Source organism: Molossus molossus, unplaced genomic scaffold (genome assembly GCF_014108415.1).
Source record: "Molossus molossus isolate mMolMol1 unplaced genomic scaffold, mMolMol1.p scaffold_m16_p_7, whole genome shotgun sequence".
NCBI lineage: Eukaryota > Metazoa > Chordata > Mammalia > Chiroptera > Molossidae > Molossus > Molossus molossus.
Window position 1 is genome coordinate 16799275 of NW_023425401.1, and position 13448 is coordinate 16812722.

A 13448-nucleotide genomic window follows, 5' to 3' on the forward strand; every position below is an offset into this window, starting at 1 on the left:
GGGCTTTGAGCATTAATAATAGGCCTCTATCTGTCAACAGCAATTCTATGACTTAATTCAAAAGCAATAAAGCTCTTATAATAGACCACACAATTAACTTACTGCAGTTGAAATATATAAAACATGAATGGGTTTAGAGGAATCTGATTGGAAGTTAAAACACTTCGAGTTTCCCAGTTTAAGACCACACGACAGTAGTTTAAATGCATTTTTTATTACTTGAAATCTTTTTCTCCTAGCATGTAGTCATGGTGGGAGAATTAAATGACACCGCAGGTTTTGGAAAAGAGGAAAAACAGAGTAAAACCGCAAGCACTAGGCGAATGAGGAGAGAGAAGGGTCGTGCAGGTGAGTCTCTGGTTAGACATCCCTCCAGGGAGCTCTGCTTGAGACAGCTCTGCTGCATTCTCCGGTCAGCCCGAGACTGAGTTCCTCTGAGCACCGGCTTCCATTAAGTACATACAACAGGAGTTTACAGGAGGTTTTCTGAAAAAAGCAAAGACAGTCAAGGTCAAGCAACAGTCATCCTTTTACATAACAAGGTTCTACCAAAAATTTTAATTGATTTCACTAATTTAAATGTCACAAAACAATTAGCTTTGTTTTTGTAGCTCTCTCTTCCAGCGTGTAGGTGAGTCTTAATTTTTCCTAGTTACATTTATAGAGAGTGTTGATGATTTCAAATACACAGTGAATGTTATAATGACCACAACTAGGGGAAAAAAACTTCTATTTTTTTTTTTTCCCAGAGCATTACAGGTAAATTGTGGAGTGGGATGTGTAGGGCCTTTGGGGAGGAGGGATAGGTCCCCAAACTAGTGAAGCTTTGTTCCACACTAAATGTTCTCAGCCCTTTGCCTTGCTGTCTGATTGGGAAGAACATTAATACACCAGGAGCTCAATGCTGAAAAAGTTTCCAGTGGGAATTCCTAAAACATTTCTGAAAGTTACGTGGCTGAGGCTCTGAGGTAATTTGTTGCAGTCCTCACTCCACAGCTTGATTCAAGTCGGAGGGGCTCTCCTGGGCCCCGAAACCACAATGGGCTTGAAAATGAAACTTGGTTGTTACAGGAAGAGGGAAAGGTGAATTTTTTTTAATTAAATGAAGAAGAAAAAGTAAAACAAAATCTCATTTGCACCATGTAAACGAAAGTTTCCTCTAACCACAAAAGGACATTTGGGAGATAACAGGGGAAACTGAATAAGGATTAGCTCTGAGATAATATCAGAGAATGAGTAATATTTTTAGGAGGGATAATGTCATTGTGGTTATGAAGAAAAATGTGCTTATTTTTAGGCAATATGTGCTGAAGGCGTGAAGTATGATGTCAACGACTTATTTGCAACACATTGAAAACATACATACACAAATAGAGCTAGTGTGGTAAATATTAGCAGTAATCATATTTAGATAGTGGATATATGGGCAGTCACTGAACCTGGAAATAAAGGTCTACCTTATCAATTGGAAATGTTTCTGGCTGCAAGTAAAAGACAAGGGCTGAAACTTTAACATTCGTTACTTATTAAACAAGAAGTCTAGAAGTTATCAAGTCAGGGTTGGTTCAGCAACTCAGTGAAGCCATCAAAGGCCTGGCTCATTCTGTCCATCGGCCTTGTCACCCTCAGCTGATTGGCTTCTGAAGCTGTCAGTTCAGGATTGCAAGCAGCGACTGCAGCTGGGCATCGTGGCCAGAAAGGCGAGGGGGCGGGTGGGCAGCAGCCACAGCAAGCTCTCCTGTCGCACTTGCCTGTCTCGGAAAGCAGAATCCTTCCCAGAAAGCCTTAGGAGACTTTTGCTTACACCTCAGTGGTTAGACTGTCAGAGGTCAATCCTAGCCACAGGGGGTCTGGGAAATGATGTCAGTAAGCGACTTACAGCCATTGTGATTCATCGCTCTGGGCTGTGGGTGCCTGTCTTCGAACAAACTGATGTCCTGTTAACAACAGCGAGGGAAATGACAGCTGTTTCCCATTTGCTAAACAGATGCCCTTTGTTTCTGGAGGGGAAGTTGTTCTGTTCTTTTCTTTTCTTATTTTATTTTTAACTAGGTAACAGAAATGATTTTAAATGAAACTAAAACTAAAACTCACCCCACAATATATAATATCATGAGGATGTTTAACAGAAAGACAAATTGTGCCCCCAAAAGGACCAGGTTCCTCGTCTTTCTATATATGATCTCTTTAGCCCACTGATGTGGAAACTTTTTAACTTTCCATGAAAACTATCTTTTGTTTCACTCTCAAATTTGGCAATACATTTTATGTGGTTTTATTTTGTTTTGTTTTAATCCTCACCCAAGGAGATTTTTCCATTTTTTGTTCAGATAGAGTGTGAGGGAGAGAGAGAGAAAGAGAGAGAGAGAGAGAGAGAGAGAGAGAAACATCGATGTGAAAGGGACACATCGAGTGGCTGCCACCTGCACGACCTAACCAGGGCTGGGGACAAACAGCAACCGAGGTATGTGCCATTAGCGGGAAACAAACCCAGGTCTCTTTGGACAGCAGGCCGACACTCTAACTGCTGAGCCAAACCAGCCAGGGCCTGGCAATACATTTTGATGAACAGATTACATTTATTTATTTATTTATTTATTTATTTATTTATTTAATTTTTATCCTCATTCGAGGACATTTTTCCATTTTTTGTACAGACAGAGTGGGAGGGTGAGAGAGGAAGAGAGAGAGAGGGAAACATCGATGTGAAAGGGCCACATCGAGAGGCTGTCACCCGCACGACCAACCAGGGCCGGGGACAAACTGCAACCGAGGTACGTGCCCTTAGCGGGAACCGAACCCGGGTCTCTCCGGACCGCAGGCGGACGCTCTAACCGCTGAGCCAAACCGGCCAGGGCTGAACAGATTACTTTTAAAGATGGTTCTCATTGTGGTAGACATTATGCAGAAGAGCAAGATATGTACCACTATTCATCATATTACTGCCCACAGGTGATCGAGTGTCCTCTATATGCAAGGTGGTGACATGTTCTCTCATTGATGTGAGAAGAAAGTGCCTGGCTGTTACAAAAATCCCCAAGTCAGTCTAAGTCATCAGACTTACTAAAGAATGAGAAAATGAAAAGTTTCCAGCAACCGCTTTAACTTCTACTCCCCCCTCAACCCATGCGGGCCATATAATCACATACTCTCAACATCAGGGCTCTTTAAACAAAAGCCAGGTATTGGTCATAGCAAGTAATAGCCATAACTAGAATTCCCTCTGGTCATGTCCCATGTTCCATATTCCTTGGTCCAAGAGTAGGCTTTCTTTCTTTTTTTTTTTCATCCTCACCTGAGGACATTTTTCCATTTTTTTTTTTTTTTTTTGTACAGATAGAGTGGGAGGGAGAGAGAGAGAGAGAGAAACATCGATGTGAAAGGGACACATCGAGTGGCTGCCACCCGCACGACCATCCAGGGCCGGGGACAAACTGCAACTGAGGTACATGCCCTTAGCGGGAACCAAACCCAGATCTCTCCGGACCTCAGGCCGATGCTCTAACCGCTGAGCCAAACCGGCCAGGGCGAGTAGGCCTTCTTTTCGAACAATGCTGCACACTCCTTGTGGAAATATTGGAATGAATTCCCAAACCAATAATGGCCACCTGAAAATCACTGGGAGCCATAGTCATGTGTCCATGGAAGGCACAGAATTGCACGGCCCAGTCTCAGAAGGTCTTTTGTGTCCAATCACCACCACAATGGCCATTTGTCCAAGTTTAGCATTTGGTGTTGATGGCTGGCATTGTGCTCAGACATATCGTGGCTAGCTGCCCTCCATTTCTGGGTGACTGATTATGACGTTGATCATTACATGGAGGCTTCGCTGCAGGACTGGCTTGGAACAGGTCTAAGAGCTGCCTTCTCTTTTATGTCAAAAAGGGCGACTGGGCTCCCTGACTCAAGTGTCTTGTTGGGGCTGCACCTGTGGCTTGCCTACCTCTCTGCAGTGACCCCTGGGAGCTGTCCTATCGCTCATAGAAGCCAGGTGACTGTTCTGTCTCCAAACTTAGAGTTAACCCTTAGGATTAGTATTTTTTTAAGTGATTTCCTCCCATGGTTCATATGAAACACTTCCTTTTGATTTAACCTTAAGATAAGAAGGATACATGGCTTTTTTATTAAAATTTTTTTCCCCTTTATTTATTTTAGAGAGAGGAAGGGAGAGGGAGAGAGAGAGAGAAACATCGATTGGCTGTGCCCTGACCAGGAATCCAACTGGAGACCTCTTGGTGCGTGGGTCAGCGCTTAACCACTGAGCCACACCCGCCAGGCTACACTACTTTTGTTGTTGTTGTTGTTTTTTGATATTTTGTTCAGAAAGAGTGGGGGAGAGAGAGAGAGAGAGAGAGAAACATCGACGTGAAAGGGACACATTGAGTGGTTGCCACCTTCACAACCCAACCAGGACCGGGACAAACTGCAACCGAGGTACATGCCCTTAGCGGGAACCGAACCCGGGTCTCTCTGGACCGCAGGCCGATGCTCTAACTGCTGAGCCATACCAGCCAGGGCTACTACTTTTTTTTTTTTTTTTAAAGAGTCAATGTCGCCCTGGCTGGTTTGGCTCAACAGTTAGAGCGTCGGCCTGCGGTCTAGAGAGACCTGGGTTCGGTTCCCGCTAAGGGCATGTACCTCGGTTGCAGTTTGTCCCCGGCCCTGGTTGGGTCGTGCAGGTGGCAGCCACTCGATGTGTTCCTCTCATGTCGATGTTTCTCTCTCTCTCTCCCTCCTGCTGTAACTGAACAACAACAAAAAAATGTCCTCGAGTGAGGATTAAAAAAATAATAATAATAAATAAAATAAAATAAAATAGTCCATGTCCTAACTCCTCATCACATCAGTGAGAAGTTAGCTTGGCTGGGAGTGTGGACAGGCGCCCACAGAAACAGGAGGGCAGGCAGAGCCCAGTGTGGGCAGCTGGGCAGTGGTGAGGGAGCTCACAGTCCCTCCCACTGCTTTCCTGTCTCTCCGGTGACATTCAGGAAACAAGGCCTCAGCTCAGAACAAGGGGAGAAAGATTTCGGAAGAGAAGTCAGGATAATAGGAAAGTGATTGTCAAGAAAAGCGCAGTGGGGGAAGGGGATTAGTGAATGGATTTGAAGTGAGATCAGCCAGGGGTGGGGGGAGAGGTAATATACCCCTGACCAGACGCTCTCCCCTGGCTAGGCCAGATGGAACATTGGGAGACATTCCGGGGAATTTCTGATGTGAGAAGCCAGCTCCCAAGAAGTTCTTGATACCAGCTGGAGCAGCTGGGGTTCCAGCCAAACACCCTGCTCTCCAGTGCGGTGCCTGTCACTGGGAGAGGTGATGTGGACAGCAAACCCCTGCTGCCTCATTGCTGAGATGGCAAAAGATGGGGCGGGGGGACACCCCTGGGGAGAGGTCACAGGGTTGGTGATCTCTACCGGTGTGAAGGACCCAAGACACTAGTCTTCAGCGTTGGGGTAGGTGGCTGGGTAGTGCTCCTGTGTCAGGAGATGGCATGTCCAACTTTGATGTCCTTCCTTGGTGCCTTATACTGCCTTTTGGTTTCCACAATTCTTAAACAAGATTTTACTTTCTCTGAGTTAACCGGCAAAATTGCTTTAAATAAATATATATATATTACTATTTAATAACATGTATTATTTGTATATATGTGTTTTAGGAGCAACTTTGATCTACTTCATGAGCCCAAGATTTTTTATTTATGTAAGCTGTGCCTTATCAATATGGGTAAGATGAATCAAAATGAAAGTGATGTATTTCAGATGGTTAAGGGAACTGTAACAGACAATCAGAATGTCTCAAAACACTTGTTAGAAGTGTTTTTGAATTATCAACTATAGCACAGAGAAAAGTACATAAAAGAAAGATGTATAAGAAATGATTGTAATAAATAATTATAAAGTGAATACCATGCAAACACCACCTGAGTCAAAAACTAGGATGTAGCCCGGTCCCAGGAAGTCACTCATGGGCCCTTCTCAGTCACACCCCTTCCTCACCAATGAGAAGGAGCCACGAGCCTCACTGTGGCAGCATCCACTTTCTTGCTTTTCTACATAGTGTCACCAGTGGGGTAGGCATCCTTAAATGATATAATTTAGTTTCGTTCAAGTTCGGATGAGCTTCCCATAAATGAAATCCTAGCTTACCTATTCTACTGCCTTCTTCTTTTACTCAGCATTGTGTTGGCAATTCCTCTGTTGTTGCAACTCTGGTTTCATACTGTCCATATTGTATTGTATAATATACCGCCATGTATTTCATGAGTTCTCCCAAAGAGCCAGATTTTGGCTCTAGTAAGCCTTTCTACTGTATCTTCATTTTTCTAGTTCAATTATTTCTGCTGCTGCTTTTATTATTGCTTTTCGTTTATTTCCTTTGGGTTTAATTTGCTCTTCCTTTTCTAACTTCATGTAGATACTGAACTCCTATCTATATGAATTTGGACTTTCTTTTCTAATATACATGTTTAAGACCATACATTTCTCTTCAAGTAATACTTTAGCTGTATCTGACAAGTTTTGATATACTTTGCTAAAAATATTTTATAATTTCTTTTATGATTGTTAGTTTGACCTGTGAATTATTTTGAAATGTATTCCTTAATTTGCAAACATATAAGGCATTTGTGAATTTTTTCCTAATTGACTCCTAGCTTAATTGCCTTGGGGTCAGAGAGCATCCTCTGTATGTTTCAATATTTTTTTTTTTTTTTTTTAATCTTTATGAATTTTTATTTATTTTTTTGTTACAGACATTTTACCTTTTTACCCCATTGGCACCCCCCACCCCACTCCCCCGTCCCCTGCTTAGTTGTCCATGTCCATTGGTCATGCATACATGCATATAAGTTCTGTGGTTTATCTCTTCCCACCCCCCAACCCCTCCCACCCCCTCTTCTGAGGGATGTCAGTCTGTGCCCTATTTCCATGTGTCTGGGTCTACTGTATTCCTCAGACTGTTATGTTCATTATATTCCGTATATAAGTGAGATCATGTGGTATTTGTCTTTTTCTGCTTGGCTTCTTTCACTTAGGATAATACTTTCCAGGTCCCTCCATGTCGTCTCAAAGGATAAGAGATCTTTCTTTCTTACCGCTGCATAGTACTCCATTGTGTATATGTACCACACCTTTTTATCCATTCCTCTACGGGTGGACACTTGGGCTGTTTCCAGATTTTAGCTATTGTAAATAGTGCTGCTATGAACATGGGGGTACATATATTCTTCCTGATTGGTGTTTCAGGCTTCTTAGGGTATATTCCCAGCAGTGGAATCACTGGGTCAAATGGAAGTTCAATTTTTAATTTTTTGAGGTAGCACCATATTGTTTTCCATAGGGGCTGCACCAGTCTGCATTCCCACCAGCAGTGTATTAGAGTCCCCTTTTCTCCACACCCTTGCCAACACTTGTTGTTTGATGATTTGTTGATGGCGGCCATTCTGACAGGTGTGAGGTGATACCTCATTGTTGTTTTAATTTGCATCTCTCTGATGATTAGTGATGTTGAGCATTTCTTCATATGTCTCTTAGCCATTTGTATGTCCTGTTTGGAGAGGTGTCTATTCAGCTCCTCTGCCCATTTTTTAATTGGGTTCTTTGTCTTCCTTTTGTGGAGTTGTATGAGCACTCTATATATATTGGAAATTAACCCCTTATCTGATACATCATTGGCAATGATGTTCTCCCATACAGTGGGTTGCCTTTCCATTTTGATGATTGTTTCTTTTGCTGTGCAGAAGCTTTTTAGTTTGATGTAGTCCCATGTGTTCATTTTCTCCTTTATTTCTGTTGCCTTAGGTGATGTATCAGTGAAAATTCTGCTCCGTACGATGTCTGAAATTTTGTTGCCTACATTTTCTTCTAGAATTTTTATGGATTCACGGGTCACATTTAAGTCTTTTATCCATTTTGAGTTTATTTTGGTGTATGGTGTAAGTTGGTGGTCTAGTTTCATTTTTTTGCATGTAGCTGTCCAATTTTCCCAACACCATTTATTAAAGAGGCTGTCTTTACTCCACTGTACGCTCTTGCCACCTTTGTCAAATATTAATTGAGCGTATTGCCTTGGGTCCATTTCTGGGTTTTCAGTTCTGTTCCACTGGTCTATATGCCTGTTCTTGTGCCAGTACCAGGCTGTTTTAGTTACAGTCGCTTTGTAGTATAACCTGATATCTGGTATTGTGATCCCACCTACTTTGTTCTTCTTTTTCAAGATTGCTGTGGCTATTCGGGGTCTTTTTTGGTTCCATATGAACTTTTGAAGTATTTGTTCTAGTTCTATGAAATATGTCGTTGGTATTTTGATGGGGATTGCATTAAATCTATAGATTGCTTTGGGTAGTATGGACATTTTAATTATGTTAATTCTTCCAATCCATGAACAGGGTATGTGCTTCCACTTTTTTATATCTTCCTCTATTTCTTTTTTCAATGACCTGTAGTTTTCTGCAAATAGGTCCTTTACTTCTTTGGTTAAGTTTATTCCTAGGTATCGTAATTTTTTTGGAGCGATGGTAAATGGGATTGTTTTTTCAGTTTCTCTTTCTGTGAGTTCATCATTGGTGTACAAGAATGCCGTCGATTTCTTGACGTTAATTTTGTATCCTGCTACTTTGCCAAATTCATTTATTAAGTCTAATAGATTTTTGATGGAGTCTTTAGGGTTTTCTATGTACAATATCATGTCATCTGCAAATAATGACAGTTTCACTTCCTCCTTTCCAATTTGGATCCCTTTTATTTTTTCTTCATTTCTGATTGCTGTGGCTAAGACTTCCAGTACAATGTTAAATAAGAGTGGTGAAAGTGGACATCCCTGTCTTGTTCCTGTTCTTAATGGAAATGTTTTTAGTTTCTGTCCATTGAGTATGATGTTGGCTGTAGGTCTTTCATATATGGCCTTTATTATGTCGAGATATGATCCCTCTATTCCTACATTGCTGAGCGTTTTTATCAGAAATGGATGCTGGATTTTGTCGAATGCTTTTTCAGCATCTATTGATATGATCATGTGGTTTTTATTCTTCATTTTGTTTATGTGGTGTATCACGTTTATTGATTTGCGAATATTGTACCAGCCTTGCATCCCTGGAATGAATCCCACTTGGTCATGGTGAATAATTTTTTTGATGTATTTCTGGATCCGATTTGCTAATATTTTGTTCAGGATTTTGGCGTCTATGTTCATCAGGGATATTGGCCTGTAGTTTTCTTTCTTCGTAGTGTCTTTTTCTGGTTTTGGAATTAGAATTATGCTGGCCTCATAGAACGTGTTTGGAAGTCTTCCTTCTTCTTGAATTTTTTGAAATAGTTTGAGGAGAATGGGTGTTAGTTCTTTTTTGAATGTTCGATAAAACTCCCCCGTGAAACCATCTGGGCCTGGGCTTTTGTTTGCTGGGAGAGTCTTGATTACCTCTTCAATTTCCTTAGTTGTTATTGGTCTGTTCAAGTTTTCTATCTCTTCCTGATCTAGTTTTGGGAGACTGTGTGTTTCTAGAAATTTGTCCATTTCGCTTAGATTGTCGAATTTGTTGCCATATAGTTGTTCATAGTAGTTGTTAACGATCTTTTGTATTTCTGTGGTGTTGGTTGTTACTTCTCCTCTTTCATTTCTGATTTTGTGTATTTGGGTTCTCTCTCTTTTTTTCTTGGTGAGTCTAGCTAAGGGTCCATCAATCTTGTTTATCTTTTCGAAAAACCAGCTCTTTGTTTCATTGATCCTTTGAATTGTTTTTTTGGTCTCTATGTCATTTATTTCTGCTCTGATCTTTACTATTTCCTTCCTTCTACTTGCTCTGGGGTTTTCTTTTTGTTTGCTTTCTAATTCTTTAAGTTGTGAGGTTAGACAGTCAATTAGAAATTTTTCCTGTTTTTTGAGGTAGGCCTGTAGTGCTATGAACTTCCCTCTCAGAACTGCTTTCGCTGAATCCCATAGATTTTGTGTTGTTGTGTGTTCATTTTCATTGGTTTCCAGGAAGTTTTTAATTTCTTCCTTGATCTCCTTGGTGACCCATTCATTGTTTAATAACATGCTATTTAGCCTCCATGTGTTGAAATGTCTTTGCATGTTCTTGCTGCAATTGATTTCTAGTTTCATGCCATTGTGATCTGAGAAGATGCTTGATATGATTTCAATCTTCTTGAACTTGTAGAGATTTAGTTTGTGTCCTATCATGTGGTCTATCTTTGAGAATGTCCCATGTGCACTTGAGAAGAATGTGTATTCTGTAGTTTTGGGGTGTAATTCTCTGTAGATGTCTATTAAATCCATTTGGTCTAGTGCTTCATTTAGAGTCTCTGTTTCCTTGCTAATTTTTTGCCTAGAGGATCTATCCAGTGCTGTCAACGGGGTGTTGAAGTCCCCTGCTATGATTGTATTATTGTCGATTTCTCCTTGGAAGTCCTCCAGAAGATTTTTAATATATTTTGGTGCTCCTATATTGGGTGCATATATGTTTATCAAGGTTATATCTTCCTGTTGGATAGATCCTTTCAATATTATGTAGTGGCCGTCTTTGTCTCTAGTTATGGTCTTCATTTTGAAATCTATTTTTATCAGATATGAGAATTGCTACCCCAGCTTTTTTTTGTTTTCCATTTGCTTGGAAAATTTTTTTCCATCCCTTCACTTTCAACCTATGTGAGTCTTTTGTTGAGAGGTGGGTCTCTTGTAAACAACATATAGATGAGTCATGCTTTCTTATCCAATCAGCTACTCTGTGTCTCTTTATGGGAGCATTCAATCCATTTACGTTTAAGGTGATTATTGAAATGTACTTATTTATTGCCATTTTTGTTTAGTGTGGTTCTATTTTTCTTCCCATTTCTACTGCTAATTACAGCAGTCCTTTTAACATTTCTTGCAGTGCTGGTTTGGTGCTAATGTATTCCCTTAGCCTTTTTTTGTCTGGGAAGCTTTTTATTTGATCTTCTATTTTGAATGATAGCCTTGCTGGGTAGAGTAGTCTTGGATTCAGATTCTTGTTTTTCATGACTTTGATTACTTCATGCCATTCTCTTCTGGCCTGTAGTGTTTCTTGGGAGAAGTCAGCTGAGAGCCTGATGGGGTTCCCTTTGTAGGTAACCTGTTGCTTATCTCTTGCTGCTTTTAGGATTCTCTCTTTGTCTTTAATTTGTGGCATTTTAATTACTATGTGTCTTGGTGTGGGCCTGTTTGGGTTCTTCTTACTTGGGACTCTCTGTGCTTCTTGTACTTGAATGCCTTCTTCCTTCACCAAATTAGGGAAGTTTTCTCTCACTATTTTTTTGAATATATTCTCTATCCCTTGCTCTTTTTCTTCTTCTTCGGGGACTCCTATGATGCGAATATTATTACGTTTCCAGTTGTCCCATAGTTCTCTTAAGCTGTCTTCCTGTTTTTTAATAGTTTTTTCCTTTTGTTTTTCTGATTGGTTGATTTTTTCTACCCTGTCTTCTAATTCACTGATCCGGTCCTCAGCTTCCCCTACTCTGCTTTTTAAACCTTCCAATGTGTTTTTCATTTCGGATATGTCATTTTTTATCTCTTCTTGTTGGTTTTTAATTTCCATTTGGCTTATTTTCAGTGTCTCTATGTCCTTACTCATGCTGTTCAGCTTCCTCAAGATCATGGCTCTGAATTCTAGCTCTGTTAACATGCCTAATTGCTCCACATTGATCTCATCTTCGGTGGAGGTTTCGTGCTCTTTCATTTGGCTTCTGTTTCTGTGTTTCACCATTTTGGCTATCACTGAGGGCTTTGGAGCCTGTCAAGTTCTCCCTGTGGGTGTTGGTGTTCTGCTCTTTGTGGCTCCTCTCCTGTGTTTAGATGAGCGAGGGAGGACCCACGTTGAACACCACTGTCAAGTCTTACTTTGCTGGTTAAAGTTGCCAGCCCAGGAAACGTACTGTTATCCTCTAGCTTTTTGCCTGGAGGCTAGCAGTCTAGGTTACTTGATGAGTTTTGGGTTGCCAGTTGATTGAAAAACTCCCTCTGGTGCTCAGCCAAGGCGCTTTCACGAGGGTGGGGCAGATGCTGGTTGTTAGTGAGCCTCAATTAGCACTTCAATGGCCCACAGGCTGGGGTTGGATCTCCGAGGGAGGGGCTGCTGCCTCTCTCAGAGCCCTGGGAAGGAGCAATGTGGACACCGTCCTGCGTGGCTGCACTCAGCCAAAGCTCCGAGCGCCCTCCAAACCCCGAGTGTCCCGACACAGCTCCAGTCCAGTCCGCCCTCCCTCTGCCGGAGCCCAAGGTGAGTGGCTGTGGCTGTTTCAGCCTCTGTCCCGGCTGCGCTGTGGGGCCGCCTGGGAGTGTGACCCGAGGGCGCCGCTCCCAGCTAAGGCCGTTGCCGAGCTGCCGACCGTGGGCTCCCAGCCCCGTCTCGCGCCTTCGCAAGCCTACCGGGATCGAGTCGGTGTCCCTCGTTGTATGGTCCTCGCAAGCTGCTTTTCTGTTGGTTTTTCCCGTCGATTTGTCTGTGTTATAGTTGTAATTCCAGTTTGGTTCTGGGAGACGGTCTGTGTAGCTCCGTTCACTCCGCCGCCATTTTCTGTCTCCTGTTTCAATATTTTGAAATTAAAGTTTTCCCTATGATCCATTAGCTGGTCAATTTCTACAAATGTTTCATGTGTTTAAAAAGCATGTATATTTGAAGTTGTTGGGCACAGTGTTTTGGTTTTTTTATTATTATTTTTTTAATCTTAATTGTTGAATGTATTACACATGTTCCTCATTTTTCCCCCATTGACCCCCCTCTTTCCCACTCCCGCCCCCCTCCTGCCTTTTCCCACACTATTGTCTGTGTCCATTGGTTATGCATATAAGTTCTTTGGTTTACTTCTTCCCACCCCCCAACCCTTTTCCCTCTGAGGTTTGTCAGTCTAGCAATGAATTTGTACTTCTTAATCCCTTCACCTTTTTCACCCATTCCCCCAACCCCCTCCCATCTGGCAACCAACAAAATGTTCTCTGTATCTATGAGAATGTTTCTGTTCTGCCTGTTCATTTTGTTTGTAGATTCCATTGTCGATAGATATATATTCATTGCCATTTTGTTTGTTCATATATTTTATCTTTTTCTTCAAAAAGACCCTTTATCATTTCATATAATAATGGTTTGGTGGTGATGAACTCCTTTAACTTTTTCGTGTCTGGGAAACTCTTTATATGGCCATCGATTCTAAATGACAGCTTTGCAAGATAGAGTAATCTTGATTGTAGGTGCTTGCTTTCCATTGTGCTGAATATTTCTTGCCACTCCCTTCTGGCCTGCAAAGTTTCTTTTGAGAAATCAGCTGACAGCCTTATGGGAACTCCCTTGTAGGTAACTAACTGCTTTTTTCTTGCTGCTTTTAAGATTCTCTCTTTGTCTTGAACCTTTTGCATTTTGATGATGATGTGTCTTGGTGTGGGCCTCTTGGGGTTCATCTTGTTTGGGACTCTCTGTGCTTCCTGGACTTGTATGTCTG

General features: G+C 41.7%; 1 pseudogene; it reads left to right on the forward strand.

The window, feature by feature from the left end:
• Positions 1–248: 248 nt before the first annotated feature.
• The window catches only part of LOC118620345, a 32399-nt pseudogene continuing 19199 nt past the window's right edge, over positions 249–13448 (forward strand).